The sequence below is a fragment of the Rattus norvegicus genome, chromosome X, assembly GCF_036323735.1.
Source record: "Rattus norvegicus strain BN/NHsdMcwi chromosome X, GRCr8, whole genome shotgun sequence".
Classification (NCBI taxonomy): domain Eukaryota; kingdom Metazoa; phylum Chordata; class Mammalia; order Rodentia; family Muridae; genus Rattus; species Rattus norvegicus.
In genome coordinates, this window is record NC_086039.1 from 134431725 (window position 1) to 134449783 (window position 18059).

An 18059-nucleotide genomic window follows, 5' to 3' on the forward strand; every position below is an offset into this window, starting at 1 on the left:
CTCTCTTCTGTCTTATGTGTTCTGTTGGTTATGCTTGCCTCTATGACTCCTGATCTCTTTACTAGGTTTTCTATCTCTAGGGTTGTCTCCCTTTGTGATTTATTAATTGTTTCTATTTCCTTTTTTAGATCCTGAATGGTTTTGTTCAATTCCTGTACCTGTTTGCTTGTGTTTTCTTGTAACTCATTAAGGGATTTTTGTGTTTCCTCTTTAAGGACTTCTACTTGTTTACCTGTGTTCTCCTGTATTTCTTTAACGAAATTATTCATGTCCTTTTTAATTTCCTCTATCATTATCATGACATATGATTTTTCAATCCAAATACTGGTTTTCCAGTGTGATGGGATATCCAGGACTTGCTGTAATGGGAGAACTTATTTCTGCTGATGCCAAGGACCCTTAGTTTCTAGTGCTTATATTCTTATGCTTGCTTCTAGCCCTCTGAATATTTCTTGTGCTATCTGTTCTTACTGTCTCTGAATGGACCCTGTCCCCCATGTAATCCTAGCAGTGTCAGAACTCCTCAGAGTACAGTTGTCTCTGGGATCCTGTGATTCTTGGATCCTGAGTTGTCAGAGCTCTTGGGAGTCAAGCTGCCTCCGGGATCCTGAAATCCTGATGTGACCAAGCTTTCCAAGAGTGTTTCAGGAGTGGGTGAGGAGCCAGAACTCTGGGTTTGCTCTGAGCACAGGTGCAAGCTGGAAGGAACCCATGACTCTGGCTGGGCAGGAGGATTTTTCCCCCTGCTTTCCATGGGTGTTGGGAAAGATGTTGTCTCCTCAACTGTGATCTTGAGTGTATCAGAGCTCCAGTGCTCTGTGTATGTTCAATCTCCTGAGAGTCGAGCTTCCTCTGTGATCCTGTGATCCTGGGTGTTTCGGAGTACCTATGGATCTGGGGTTCCTCTGGGTGTTGTAAGAGTTAATGCAGAGTGAACCTGGGTACAGGTTCAGTCCAGAAGAAACCTGTGCCATTAGCTGGTTGGAGGTTCTTACATACCTGGATCCCATGGGTCTCAGTTACTCTAGCTGTTTGGACATTTGTTGTGGCCTCCTCACTTCTGATACTGGGCAGGTTAAGGCACCTGGGAGATCTGCTCCAGATGAAGATTCAAACCAGAAGGAACATATGCCAATGGCCAGGTGGGGGTTCTTGAGTCCCTGTATCTTCAGGATCCCAGATACTCAGGTTCTTGGGCAATTGTTGTGTCTAATATCATGCTTCTAAAACGTGTTGTCTTTTTCCCAGTCATAATCCCTCAATTTGACGTCTTGTCTGGTTACAGAAGATGACCGTTTCATGTTCAATATCCACTGGCCTTTTAGACCAGCTTTTTTTGTTTTACCCTAGTTCTCTGTGCCTAGGTCTCAGTCTTCAGTTCCTGGCCACCCATGCAGTATAGGGCACAGCTCCATTCATGTGTGGTGAGCCTCAAATTAAACCAAATATTGGTTCTCTGCTTCCACAGTTTTGAGCCACATTTGCCCCAGGACATCTTTTAGGCAGGGCAGATTGTAGATGGAGGGTTTTGTGACTGGGCTGATGTCTTGGTTTCTCTTTTCATAACCTGCAGAAACCTAGTCACACCAAAACAACTAAATGTAGGGATGAAGGCCCTAAACTCAGAAACTCAACCACTCTATGTTCACTGAGTAAAAGTGGAAGTTATTCTCAGCAATGGGGCCACACTCTCAGTATTGAGAGGGCAAACTTCTGTCCTTGCATCATCCCACATTGTTTAGGGATCTCCCTTGAGACCTCCTTTGCCAACAACTTAATGAATTTAACCCACTCTCATCACTAGAAGCCGTGCCTGGCTACAAAACATGGGCAGTTTAGACTCCTTATCCCCCATGGCTAGGAATATTGATTAGGGTAACCCTCAAGTATTCCAGGAGGTTTCTACAACCTTATGTTTCTGTACTGCTCCCTAATGTCCCTCAGTTCCAGCTATCTCTCCCTTCACTATCTCCCTCCCCCACTCTTCAGTCACCTGAATTCTCATGCTCTGATTCCACCCACCCCAGTCAACTCCCAGGATCTATTCTATTTTACCTTGCCAGAAAGATCCATACTTCTCTTATATAGCTCTTCTTTTAAGCAAACCTCTCTGGGCCTGTGAACTGTTACTTGATTATCATTTACTTAATGGATAACATGTTATAAGTGAAAGCTTATATTTGTCTTTCTGGGTCTGGGTTACCTCACTCAGGTTGTTTTTTTCTAGTTCCCTAATTTGCTGGCAAATTTCTTTTCTTTTTAAAAATTTATTCTTCTCCCATACATGCATACTATAGTATACATATTATATCTATCCTGTAATATAGTACATCTATACTGCAGCCTCCCCTCCCTCTTCTCCCTCCTCTCAGTCCTCCCTCACCATAGCAAGACTAAGCATATTCTCTATCACTGACCTCCAACCAGGAAGTCCAGTTAGGGGAAGGGGGTTCAGTGGCAGGCAACAGAGTAAGGGACAACCCCCTCAAGTTATTAGGGGACTCACATGAAGACCAAGCTTCACATCTGCTACAAATATGTGGGGGAACCTAACTCCAGCCCCTTCAAGCTCTTTGGTTGGGGGTTCAGTCTCTTTACGCCCCCATGGGCCAAGATTAGTTGACTCTACAGATCTTCTTGTGGTGTCCTTGACCCCTCCAGCGCCCTCAATTCTAGCTCCCACTGTTCCACAAGATTCTTTACACACATGATGTTTGGATATGGGTCTCTGCATCTGTTTCCATTCACTGATGGATGAAGCCTCTCAGAAGACAGTTATGCTAGGCAACTGGAAGTATAGCAATTGGAAGTCATCCATGGCTATGGGTTGTGGGCACCACAGTCTCCATATCCTCTTCTGGTAGGAAACTCAGCTAGGCTCACTCTCATAAACTGCTCATAGCCTCCCCTGTTTCATGTTATTTCTATTTTAATCCTACTGATCATTGAGCATGGGGGATATTTTCAAGTTCTGATTTTATCTTCTAACATCTTCAATTACTTTTTCAGAGACTTGAAGTTCTTGTCATATAGGTATTTTCATTGCTTGATTAGAGTTATAGTGAGCTATTTTACATTATTTGTTCCTATACTAATGGATGTTTAACTAATTTCTCTTTATGGGATATTTTATTAATTTACATTTCAAATATTATCCCCTATCCTGGTTTTCCCTCCACAAACCCCTTATCCCATCCCCGTCCTCCTGCTTCTATGAGGGTGCTCCCCCACCCATCCACCCACTTCCCCCTCCCTGCCCTTGCACTCCCCTACACTGGGGCACCGAACCTTCACAGAGCCAAGGGTTTCTCCAACCACTGATACCTAACAAGGCCATATTCTGCTATGTATATAACTGGAGCCATGGGTCACTCCATGTGTACTCTTCGGTTAGTAGTTTAGTCTCTGGGAGCACTGAGGGGACTGGTTGGTTGATATTCTTGTTCTTCCTGTGGGGTTGCAAACCCCTTCAGTTCCTTCAGTTCTTTCTCTAACTCCTCCATTAGGAATCCCATGCTCAGTCCAATGATTGGCTGCCAGCATTGCCTCTGTATTTGTCGGGCTCTGGCAGAGCCTCTCAGGAGACAGCTATATCAGGCTCCTGTCAACAAGCACTTCTTGGCATCTGCAATAGTCTCTAGGTTTGGTGTCTATATATGGGCTGAATCCCCAGGTGGTGCAGTCTCTGGATGTCCTTTCCTTCAGCCCCTACTCTACACTTTGTCTCTGTATTTCCTTTAGACAGGAGCAATTCTGAGTTTAAAAAAATGTAGATGACTGGGTGGCCCCATCCCCCAACCAGGAGCCTTGCCTAACCTCCGGATATGATCTCTACAGTTTCTCCCTCCTCTTTGTTGGGCATTTCAGCGAACTTTGTCCCCATTGTGTCCTGGGAGCCTCTTGCTTTCCTGGCATCTGGGACTTACTGGTAGCTTCTCCTGCTCCCCATCCTCATTGCTACACACCTCTGTTCAACTCTCCGATCCTTTGTGTATCACAGGAGGAAATACAGAGACCAAAAATGGAGCAGGTACTGAAGAAAAGGTCATCTAGAGACTGGCCCACCTGGATATCCATCCCATAAGCAGCAACCAATCCCAGTCACTATTGCTGAGGCCAAGAAGTGCTTGTTGACAGCCTGATATGAATATCACCTGAGAGGCTCTGGCAGAGCTCTACTGATACAGATGAGGATGCCTACAACTAACCATTGGTCTAAACATGGGGACCCTAATGGTGGAATTAGAGAAAAAACTAAAGGAGCTGAAGGGGTTTGCAACACCTTAGAAAGAACAACAATATCAACCAACCACATCCCACCAGAGCTCCCAGGGACTAAAACACCAACCAGTGAGTATACATGAAAGGACACATGGCTACAGCTTCATATGTAGCAGAGGATGCCATTATCTAGCATCAATAGAAGGAAAAGCCCTTGGTCCTGTGAAGTCTTGTTTCCCCAGTGTAGGGGAATGCCAGGGTTTTGAGGTGGAAGTGGGTAGGTGGGTAGGAGTAGAAATATCCTCATAGACACAGGGGAAGGGAGAGGGGGTATGGGGGGGAGGATAACATTTGAAATGTAAATACATAAAATATCCAAGGAACATAAATAAAAAAAAAAGAAAGAAAAGCCATCAAGGGGTGGCAAATATACATTGTTAAATAGAAGCTTGGAGTATTCCTATTTCCTTTATTTAACATTTATGCAAAGCTACACAGAGCTTATTGTTGATCTATCATACCTAAAACATAACATTAAAGTGTTGTTATGAAAACAAAACATAAGATCACATGGCATCCTCAGCTTCCTTTCTTAACTCAAAACCTCAGTAGGCTGGGCTCTATCACATCCACGGGGGACAAAGAAAATGTCCATGGATCTCCTCAGAGGTCAATATGATGGAGTTAATTAACTGCACTGATATTCCCTCCTCCGAAGTGATACATATTTTGATTAGGTTAACAAAAACTAACAGCACACCGATTTTGTGAAATTTCATCAAAATACATATACTAATTTTGAAATTTTTTCCTATATATTGTTTAAGTACTAAGCCTCTTACATTGTTTAGATAAGACAAAATGAGCCAAATTATTATAATATTTGGAAATTAATCATAATGGTATAATATAAAATCACTAATCAAAATGAGGGAATGGCTGCAAACTGACGAAATCAAAATAATGACAACAATAATTACCAACTTACCCATGGCTCCAGCTGCATATGTAGCAGAGGATTGCCTTATCTGGCATCACTGGGAGGGGAGCCCTTGGTCCTGTGGAGACTTGATGACCCAGGATAGGAGGACACTAGGCCACTGAGGTAGGAGTGGATGGTCTGATGGGAGAACAACTTCATAGAGGCAGGGGTCGGGGGGGGAGAAAGGAATATATGGCTTGTGGAGGGGAATCTAGGGTGGGGATAACATTTGAGATGTAAATAAGTAAAATAACCAATAACAAATAGAAAACATATTTGAAGACCTGAAAATATACATTAGTCAAATTAAGCTCAGACAACAGGAAATGTAATCAGAAAAATTACCCTAGAAAAAAACTGTTTTGAGCGCCAAACGACTCCTAAAAGCTTTTACAAATGGATTCTGTTAAACTTGCAGGAGGAGCTAATATGTAGTCTGTGCTCTAGAATAATGGTGAATGTTTCCCAACATAAAACAGTAAACTCATTAACAGCATTAAGAAATTCTGTTTTGCAACTGCATGCACACTTGTGAATATATACGTGAAAATGATGCATGAAGGCTCTAGTTGACAGCGTGTGTCACAGTGTCACTCAAAATAAATGTGTGAGTGTTCTCCTAATGTGCAGACTATGGGTTGGACACCTCTGAACTTAGCATGTTGCCCCATTATTCTTTGTCCAGTGTGCTCCAAGGAAACCAAAGACTTTAGATCTCCTCAAAGGGAAAGGTGATTTAAGTATTATTTATAATTGCCTAGGGTATATAACATTACTGGTGTTTTGTTTTGTTTTGTTTTCTAACAAGATCCCTATGCTACTCCATTCAAGAGAACGTAAGGCACTCAATTTACTTTTGTAAATCGGACACTGGATCATAGTCATCTGGAAGGGACATCTGGGAATTTGCCTCCTTAGCTTCTCAAAGTGATTCTTATGCACTTGGCCATTTGAAAACTATTGTCATAGATAAGTAAGTAGTCTTCCATATCTAATTAAGCTGGAATTACCAGTACCAAAAACTGATTAAAAATATGTTGAAAGAAAAATGTACACACATCAGTCTTACTTGAGAGCAAAGATACAAGTATCATAAACAAGATTTCAGCCAATAGAGTAAAGGTGAACAAGTGGAACTCATTCCCAGAAAGCATTGAGGTTTGACATAGTATTATATTAAAAGAATTTGTAACATTAGCAGGAAGGAGGCCAATTTTACTCAATATAATCCAACTGGCCTTTCATGAGATGCTTCTATCTCCTTATGCTTCCACAAATTTTACCGCTCAGAGGGTCACAGTTTGAGTAAATGGTTTTATTCTTCTCCTTCCCATATTCAATATAGTGCTTCACTCCAGTATGTCCTTCCATACAAACTTCATTCTAGGTATCATGAAAGCAAACACAGATTCCAAGACCTTATACATTTCCTTTCACATCAGGTTAGGGGTTCTGTTACCATGTATATTAGAATAAACTATGTGTATCTCTAACATTACATGTAAAGCATTGTATTGTTATATTTATGCCAAGGTCTTTGAAATGAAACCAGGTATGATCAGATTGCATGACTTTATTCATAGCACAGTTCTTGGAACAGAATTTGTATGCATTAAATACATTTGAACATTGAATAAAGAATGTCATTGGGAGCCAAATTTGTTCCACATGGGGCCATATGCATGCTCCATATGAATTTTGATTTTCCACCTGGCGGTTATATTGCATGGAGCACTTAACTTGTGCTTCTGTTAAGATTGGAACCATTAAAGCACACATATATGAATGGGAGAACAATGGGCTTTAAATAACAGCTTTTGCACAACAGGAAGATAAACTGGCTGGCCACAATTTAAAGCAAACTGGATCAGGGGATTTAAAAACATTTATCAAATCAGCTCAACTGACATGAATGCATTTATTTTAAATATGCACTTTAAGGTAGAAGGTTTGTTGCTATACGCAAGAAGAATCACAGAAATGTTTGGTCATATCTAACACAAATATGACAGTGTGATAGCTGCCCACTTATTAAATTGCTTGATAACTCTGGAACTGAAAGATGAATTTATTGATTGATTTCCATTTACTAATCAGGGTGTTTAGAATCATGGCAATGTGAGTCTCATCTGTCACTTAAGGCAGAATCAGAATATGACACTTCTAGTGACTTTCTTCAAGAATGACAGCATTAATGCACCTTTCATTCATAAAAAGTCATTCAATTATATGTCTAGCATGCAGAGAAACCTGCAGATGCAGCAGAAGTCCAAAGTCCTTACAAAGACAGTAAAGTTTTCCCTGGAAATTTGGTATGTGAACATAATCATTGAGTTCTCTGTTTAAATTATATGATCATCATCCCTCTGGCCTTTTGAAATTGAGCTTTATCACATGTATACTTATGCCTAAATAACATTTATATTTGGTCCCGTAACTTCCTAAATTTTTAAGGTTCTAGTGTGCATTTATTGGTTAGAATTATATACAATAGTATTCTATCATACATATAATACTCAGGAACTTTCAAACACACAAACAAAATAACTTATTGAGAAATTATGAGTGCATAGTTCTACCTAAGGACCCAATTATACGACTCCTGGGTATATACCCAAAAGATCCTCTATAAGGACTTATGTTCCATTATGTTCTAGCAGATTTTTCTACATGTAGTCATAGTTACTGTGAATTCACAGTGCATTATTCTGTCATATTTCAAGAACAGTTTTTACTGCAGTCAACCACTGCTTCTGTGTTTCTTAGTCTTTTTTCTTCTTATTTTTATTAGCTCTCCAAGTGTTGGAGAAAGGAATTATGTCAGAGGTGTCTCTTTGTGAGCTCTACACGCCATGATCTCTAATTCTCTGCATGATGACAAGTTAGAGTTCTTTTTATTAATCACAATCAAATATAAATGAGGCTTCTTCTCAGTATCAAGACATGCAGTAATCTACAGGGCTAATGTAAAAGGCTTCTGTGAGAGTCCAAACCCCTAACCTTTTCCCAAAATAACAGCCTGGACAGAGAGCCATTAAAGAGAATTCTTTTAAAATGTATAAGAATACTGAAGTAAAATTTCAGAACCAAAATTGCAAGTGGAAAAGGACACAGTATTCATTAAGGGGCTAATCACCAAGAGTCTGAACACGCTCCACTGAGTATGTGAGTGACAAAAATTGGACTTCTTCTTCTTCTTCTTCTTCTTCTTCTTCTTCTTCTTCTTCTTCTTCTTCTTCTTCTTCTTCTTCTTCTTCTTCTTCTTCTTCTTCTTCTTCTTCTCCTCCTCCTCCTCCTCCTCCTCCTCCTCCTCCTCCTCCTTCTTCTTCTTCTTCTTCTTCTTCTTCTTCTTCTTCTTGAGGGAAAGTTATAAGGATGAACCATGGACATGAAAGAACTGGGAAGTGATGGTAATTAGGCTTTGTGATGTGAAATTCCCAAATAATCAATTAAAATATTATGTTAAAAACTTAATACTATGCATATTTGGCAGAATAATTGTTTTTGGATCTGCTTTACTATGACCTCAACAGCTATAGATTTTTGACTCAGTTTAGGGTATAATGTGTATGTTCCATTTTGTGAGACAAGCCTTGAATCCAATTGGGAAGAAATTGGTTACTTCTGTAACACTCATGGCATTATTTCTTCTTGTTATTGTGGTTAATAATATTCACAACATGGTAAGGTTGTTGAAGACTTCACCACTGGTTATGTGTTAGAACATTCTAGCACTATGAAAGCTAGCCAATATGAATGAAGCTTTCAACTATGTACCAGCTTGATTTCTCTCTGTTCTATTATTGAAATACATGGTATGTTCAGCAATAGGGTCTTATCATCATGTTTTGGAGGATGATAAAGAAGAGTAATATAAATAACCGCTTGGATGTTTTAGAGGGCTCTATGGGAGCCCATTGAACAACAGTTTTAAAAGTAGTACTCTACACCTAGTACTGTTTTGTTGTTGTTATTGTTGTTGTTGTTGATGATGTTGTTGTTGTGGTTGTTGTTGTCTCTTTTGGTGTCTTAGATTGAGGACAATTTTACCAAAATTTTAAAGAAAAACAAGCAGCAAGCTGTAAATATCAACAGTTAGCCCAAGAAAGGGAATATATGAGAGAGAAAAAATCTGTACCATTTAGGCAAAGAAGAATGCCAGGCAAAGGGCAGATAAATATTATATGGGGGAAAGGGAAGCTTTGGAGAAAGTTATAGAGGCCCAAAATGTCAGAGAAGCCCAGAGATTTAGAGAAACATGTTTAGCACATAGAGCAAACAAAAGAAGTTACCCTTTTCTGAATCATTTAGAAAGTCAAGCTGGCTTCTGGTTTCTGCCAGTTCCCAGAACTGACCTGGTCCCAAACCTCTTTATAACCAGATTCCATAGGAAGAGATCAGGATTTTCAGAATTGCAGAAAATCCTGACACCACACAGGAGACCACCATTTCTGCTCATATTTCTGGACCAAAAGGAACCCTCCTGGAGCCCTCTGGACAAGAAACCAGGGAGCAGTTTGGGACAGCATCTTTCCAGTTTCCACCTGAACCCAGAGCTGATCATGTGACACAGCTCTTTGTACCCATATCCTGCTGGGAGAAAGCCAGTCTACAGGAGTACTTACACACAGGCTTACATGAGGGTCAAGCCACTGTCAAAGACTGCAAGAACAGAAAAAAAAAAAAAAAACAGAGGGCAAGGGACAAGCACAGGAACCTAAGCAACAGAAACCAAGACTACTTGGAATCATCAGAGCCCAGTTCTCCCAACAAAGCAAATACTAGTTATCCCAACACACCACAAAAGTGGTATGTAAAATCATATCTCATGATGATGAAAGAGGACTTTAAGGACATAAATAACTCCTTTAAAATAGTTCAGGAAAACAGAGGTAAACAAGTAGAAGAACTTTAATGAGGAAACACAAAAATCCCTTAAAGAATTATAGGAAAACAAAACCAAACAGGAGAAGGAATTGAACAAATCCATGAAGGATCTAAAAATGGAAATAGAAACAATAAAGAAATCATAAAGGGAGACAAACCTGGAGAAAGAAAACCTACGAAAGACATCAGAAGTCAAAGGTGCAAACACCACCAAGGGAAAATAAGAGATAGAAGAGAGAATCTCAGGGGCAGAAGATATGACAGAAAAGATTGAAACAACAGTCAAAGAAAATGTAAAATCCAAAAGTCTCCAATCCTAAAACATAGGAAATCCAGGACACAATGAGGAGATCAAACCTAAGGACAATTGATATAGAAGATAGTGAAGATCTCAATTTAAAGGGCCAATAAATATCTTTCACAAAATTAAAGAAGAAAATTTCCCTAACCTAAAGGAAGAAATGCCCATAGCCATGCAAGAAGCCTACAGAACTCCAAATAGATTGGACCAGAAGAGAAATTCCACCCATCACATAATAGTCAAAATATCAAATACACAAAACAAAGAAAGAATATTAAAAGCAGTAAGGGACACATAAGAACAGGACTACTAAGCAACCAGAACTAACAGAAAAAACCACCAAAGGGTACATATGGACAAATCTATGATTCTAGCTGCATATGTAGCCAAGGATGGGCAACAAAGGGAGGAGAAGCCCTTGGTCCTGCCAAGGCTCGAGCCCCCAGTATAGGGGAATGTCAGGGTGGGGAATAGGGAAGTGGTGGTTGGTTGGGTGGGAGAAAGGGGATAAAATCTAAAATGTAAATAAAAATACTGAATAATGAAAAAAAGCAAAAAGGGAAAAAGATCAAGTAACATATAAAGGTAGACCTATCAGAATTACACCAGTCTTCTCATGAGAGAATATGAAAGCCAGAAGATTCTTTGCAGGTGTCATAGAAACCCTAAGAGAACTCAATTGCCACCCAGACTACTATGTCCAGCAAAATTCTCAATCAACATAGATTGAGAAACCAAGATATTCCATGACAAAACCAAATGTACAAAATATCTTTCCACAAATCCAAACCTACAAAGGATAAGAGATGGAAAATTCCAACACAAGGAGAGAAACTACACCCTAGGAAAAGAACAAGGAAGTAATCTTCTTGAAAGAAACTCAAAAGAAGAGAGCTACACAAAAATATTTCTACCTCTAACAGCAAAAATAGCCAGAAACACCAGTCACTATTACTTAATATCTCTTAACATCAATAGACTAAATACTCCAATAGAAAGATATAGATTAACAGACTGGATACATAAAAAAGACCCAGCATTTTGATACATACAGGAAACACACTTCAGTGACAACGACAGATAATTCCTTCAGAGAAAAAGTTTATAAAACAATTTTCCAAGCAAAAGGTCCAAGGAAAAAAGCAGAAGTAGCCAGTGTAATATCAAATAAAATCAACTTTCAACCAAAACTCATCAAAAAAAGGTGAGGAAGAACACTTCATACTTATCAAAAAAATCCATCAAGATGAATTCTCAGTCCTAAATACCATTGTTCCAAATGCAAGAGCACCTACATGCACAAAAGAAACATTACTAAAGCTCAAAGCAAGCAATACACCTCACACACTGATAGTGGGTGACTTCAACACCCCAGTCTCAGCAATGGACAGATAACAGTAACAGAAACTATACAAAAACACAGAGAAACTAACAGAAGTTATGAATCAAGTGGATTTAACAGTTATCTATAGAACATTTCATCATAAAACAAAAGAATATACCTTCTTCTCAGCACCTCATGGTACCTTCTCCAAAATTGAACATATAATTGGTCACAAAACAGGCCTCAACAGATACAAGAAGACTAATACAATCCCATGTATCCTATCAGATCACCACAGATGAAGGCTGGTTTTCAGTAATAACAAAAATGACAGAAAGTCAACATACACATGAAAGGTAAAACACGCTCTACTCAATGATAACGAAAAAAAATAAATAAAGAAAAAAATGAAGACTTTTCAGAATTTCATGAATATGAAGACAAAACATATTCAAATTTATGGGACAAAATGAAAGCAGTGCTAAGAGGAAAATTCATAGCTCTGAGTGGCTTTAGAAATAAACTGGAGAGAGCATACACTAGTACCGTGATAGTACACCTGAAAGCTCTAGAACAAAAAGAAGCAAATACACCCAAGAGGAGTAGAACGAAGGAAATAATCAAACTCATGGTTGAAAACAACCAAATAGAAACAAAAAGAACTATGCAAAGAATCAACAGAACAAGAAGCTGATTCTTTGAGAAAATCAGTAGGATAGATAAACAATTAGCCAGAAACACGAGAGGGCACAGAGAGACTATCCAAATTAAAAAATGCGAAATTGAAAAGGATACATAAAACAGAAATTCAGAAAATTAAAAAAAATTATCAGATCCTACTACAAAAGCCTATAATCAACAAAACTGCAATATCTGGATGAAATAAACAATTTTCTAAGCAGATACCAGGCACCAAATTTAAAACAGGACCAGATAAACCATTTAAACAGTCCCAAAATGTCTAAAGAAATAGACGCAGTCATTAAAAGTCTCTCAACCAAAAATGTCCCGGAGCATATGGATTTAGTACACAATTCTATCAGACCTTCAAAGATGACCTAACACAAATATTGTCCAAACTATTGCACAAAAGGGAAACAGAAGGAACACTAATGAATTTATTCTATAAAACCACAATTATGCTTATACCTAAACCACACAAAGACCCAAAAAATGAAGATAACTTCACACCAATTTCCCTTCTGAATATCTATGCAAAACTACTCAATAAAATTCGGGAAAAACAAGTACAAAAAAATATCATCCAACATGAACAAGTAAGCTTCAGCCCAGGGATGCAGGGATGGTTCAATATATGGAAATCCATCAATGTAATCTACAATATAAACAAATTGAAAGAAAAAATACTGATCATCTCATTTGAAGAAGGCCTTTAAAAAAACTCAATATCCCTTCATATTAAAAGTCTTGGAAAGATCAGGAATTCAAGGCCCATACCTAAACATAATAAAAACAAACCAGTAACCAACATCAAACAAAATGGACAGAAACTTGAAGCAATCCCTCTAAAATTAGGGAATAGACAAGGCTGCCAACACTTTCTCTACTTAATATAGTACTTGAAGTCCTAGACAGAGCAATCAGACAACAAAAAGAGGTCAAAGGCAAAGATTAAAACAGAGACTGAAGGAACACCCATTCAGAGTCTGCCCCACATGTGGCCCATGCATATACAGCCATCCAATTAGACAAGATGGATGAAGCAAAGAAGTGCAGACCGACAGGAGCCGGATGTAGATCGCTCCTGAGAGACACAGCCAGAATACAGCAAATACAGAGGCGAATACCAGCAGCAAACCACTGAACTGAGAATAGGACCCCCGTTGAAGGAATCAGAGAAAGAACTGGAAGAGCTTGAAGGGGCTCGAGACCCCATATGTACAACAATGCCAAGCAACCAGAGCTTCCAGGGACTAAGCCACTACCTAAAGACTATACATGGACTGACCCTGGACTCTGACCTCATAGGTAGCAATGAATATCCTAGTAAGAGCACCAGTGGAAGGGGAATCCCTGGGTCCTGCTAAGACTGAACCCCCAGTGAACTAGACTGTTGGGGGGAGGGGGACAATGGGAGGAGGGTGGGGAGGGGAACACCGATAAGAAAGGGGAGGGGGAGGGGGATGTTTGCCCGGAAACTGGGAAAGGGAATAACACTCGAAATGTATATAAGAAATACTCAAGTTAATAATAAAAAAAAAAAGAGGTCAAAGGGATACAAATTGAAAAGGAAGAAGTCAAAATATCACTATTTACAGATGATATGATAGTATATTTAGGTGAACCCAAAAGTTCGAACAGAGAACTACTAAGCCTGACAAACAACTTCAACAAAGTATCAGGGTACAAAATTAACTCAAACAAATCAGTAGCCTTTCTCAACTCAAAGGATAAACAGACTGAGAAAGAAATTAGGGAAACGACACCCTTCAAAATAGTCACAAATCATATAAAATATCTTGGTGTGACTCAAACCAAGCAAGTGAAATATATGTAGGACAAGAACTTCAAGTCTCTGAAGAGAGAAATTGAAAAATATTTAAGAAGATGGAAAGACCTCCCATGCTCATGGATTGGCAGGATTAATATAGTAAAAATAGCCATCTTACCAAAAGCAATCTACAGATTCAATGCAATCCCCATCAAAATTGCAACTCAGTTCTTCATAGAGTTAGAAAGAGCAATTTGCAAATTCATTGGAATAACAAAACCCCCAGGATAGATAAAACTATCCTCTACAGTAAAAGAATTCTGGAGAATCACATCCCTGACCTCAAGCAATATTACAGAGCAATAATGATAAAAACTGCATGGTATTGGCACAGAGACAGGCAGGTAGACCAGTGGAATAGAAGGGAAGGCCCTGAAATGAACCCACACACCTATGGTCACTTGATCTCTGACAAAGGAGCTAAAACTATGCAATGGAAAAAAATAGTATTTTCAACAAATGGTGCTGCTTCAACTAGCAGTCAGCACATAGAAGAATGCAAATTGATCCATTCTTATCACCCTGTACAAAGCTTAAGTCCAAATGGATCAAGGAACTTCACATCAAACCACATACACTCAAACCAACGGAAGAAAAAGTGGGGAAGGGTTTTGATCACATGGGTACTGGGAAAAATTTCCTGAACAAAACACCAATGGCTTATGCTCTAAGATCAATAATCTACAGGTGGGATGTCATAAACCTGCAAAGCTTTGGTAAGGCAAAGAACACTGTCATTAGAACAAAACATCAACCAACAGATTGGGAAAAGTTCTTCAGCAATCCTACATCCAATAGAAGGATAATATCCAATATATACAGAGAACTCAAGAAGTTTAGACCCCAGGGAGCCAAATAACCCTATTAAAATGGAGTACAGAAGTAAACAAAGAACTCTCAGCTGAAGAATATCGAATGGCTGAGAAGTACCTAAAGAAATGTTCAACATCCTTAGACAGAGAGAGGCACATCAAAACAACCCTGAGATTCCACCTCACACAAGTCAGAATGACTAAGATCAAAAACTCAGGTGACAACAGATGCTGTCAAGGATGTGGAGGAAGAGGAACACTCTTACATTGTTGGTGGGATTGCAAACTGGTACAATCACTCTGGAAATCAGTCTGGAGGTTTCTCAGAAAATTGGATGTTGCACTACCTGACGACCCAGCTATACCACTCCTGGGCATATACCCAAAAGATGCTCCAACATACAACAAAGGCAGATGCTCCACTAAGTTCATTGCAGCCTTACTTATAATAGCCAGAATTTTGAAATAACCCAGACTCCCTTCAACAGAAGAATGGATACTGATAATGTAGTTCCGCTACACAATGGAGTACTACTCAGTTATTAACAACAATGCCTTCATGGAATTCATAGGCAAATGGATTGAACTAGAAAATATCATCCAGAATGAGGTAACCCAGACCCAGGAAAACACACAGTATGCACTCACTGATAAGTGGATATTAGCCTAAATGTCCAACATGCCCAAGATACAATCCACAGACCACATGAAGCTCAAGAAGGATGACCAAACTGTGATGCTTCTCTCCTTCTTAAAAAGGAGGACAAAAATTTTCATAGGAGGGGATTTAGAGGCAAAGTTTGGAGCAGAGACTGAAGGAACGGCCATTCAAAACTTGCCCCACATGGGTATATAACCCATGTATATACAACCACCAAAACTTGATAAGATTGATAAAGCTAAGAAGTACATGCTGACAGGAATGAGATACAGCTGTCTTCTGAGAGGAACAGCCATAGCATGACAAATACAGAGGCAAATGTTACCAGCAAACCATTGAACTATGAACGGGATCCCCACTGGAGAGATTAGGAAAAGGATTGAAAGAGCTGAAGGTGCCTGCAACCCATAATAACCACAATGCCAACCAACCAGAGCTCCCAGGGACTAAACCACTACCCAAAGACCACACATGGACTGACCCATGGCTCCATCTGCATATGTAGCAGAGGATGGCACTAAGGAAAGAGAAGCCCTTGGTTCTGCCAAGGCTGGATCTCTAGTGTAGGGGAATGTCTGGTGATGGGAATGGGAGGTGTTGGGAAGGGGAACACCCTAATAGAAGAAGGGAAAATGAATGGGTTAGAGGGCTTGTGTCCGGAAAACCAGGAAAGGGACAACTTTTGAAATGTCAATAAAAAAAAAGATTCTCTAAAAAAGTTACTTTATACCAAAAATATGGAAAAATAGAAAGCATCCTAAATAAATGGTGCTGGTTTAACAGAAAGTCTGTGTGCAGAAAAATAAAAATAGATCTACCTATATTTATCACCTTAAACAAAGCTCAAGTCCAAGTGGATCAAGGACCTCAACATAAAATTCAAATAGAAGAGAAAGTAGGGAAGAGCCTTGAATTCATTGGTATACAAGGAAATTTCCTAAACAGAACTCTAATGCTTCAGGTTCTAAGATCAACAATTGATAATTGGGACCTCATGAACCTGAAAAGCTTCTGTAAGGCAAAATACACAGTCAATACAACAAATCAGCAACCTACATATTGGGAAAATATCATTACGAACCCCACATTCAATAGACGGCTAATATCTAAAATATATAGAGAACTGAAGAAGCTAACCCCCAAATAAACCAAATAACCCAATTGAAAAATGGGATACAGAGTTAAAATGATAATTCAAAAGAGATGAATCTTGAATGGCTGAGAAACATTTAAAGAAATGTTAGTCATCAGGGAAATGCAAATCAGAAACTAGCCTGAGATTCCACCTTATACCAATCAGAACAGCTAAGATTAAAAGCTCAGGTGACAGCACATGGTGGAGAGAATGTAGAGAAAAGGGAACATTCCTCCACCACTGGCGAGATTGCAAACTGGTGCAACCACTTTGGAAATCAATCTGGGGGTTTCTCAGAATATTGGAAATAGATTTACCAGGAGACCTAGCTATACCACTCTTGGGCATATACCCAAAAGTTGCCCTAGCATACCACAGGAACACCATTCTGTTCCTAGTGGCCTTATTTGTAACAGCCGGAAGCTGAGAATAACCCAGATGTCCCTGAATTGAAGAATGGATACAGAAAATATGATTTATTTACACAATGGAATACTATTCAGATATTAAGAATGAGGACATCATGAGGTTTGCAGGTATATAGATGGAACTAGAAAATATCATCCTGAATGTGGTAACTCAGATCCATAAGGACATGCATGTTATGTACTCACTAATACATGGATATTAGCCAAAAAGTACAGAATATCTAGGACACAACCCACTTAAGTGTAAAAGCAGAAAAGCCCAAGTGGAGATGTTGCAATCCCAGTTAGAAGAGAAAAGGAAATAATCATAGGAGGTAGAGGGAAGGAGGGACATGGGTGGGAGAGGGAAGGGGGAAGGGGAAAAGGGGAACAGGTTCAGGTATGGGTGGCAGGAGAAAAGCTCAGAGGGCCAGAAGAATGAGTGGAAATATGCAGCCTAGGGGATGAGAAGATACCAGGGACTTGGGAGGTAAGAGACCCTTAGGACTGAATGGGAATGACCTTAGATTAAGTGCCCCACAGTAGAGAGAAGGAACTCGAAGAATCTACCTCCAGTAGATAGACAGGGCCTCAAATAGAGGGTGCATTTTCCAACTCACAGTCAAAATTTCTGACACCGAATTGTCCCTATGTAAAAGAACTGCATGGACAAAAATGAAGGAGACTGAGGGAAAGGCAGTTTAATGACTGGCCTAACTTGTGATCCATTTGATGGGGAGTCACCAAGGCCTGACACTATGGCTAATGCTATGGTGTCCTTACAAACAGGAGCCTAGCATGGATTTTCTCTGATAGA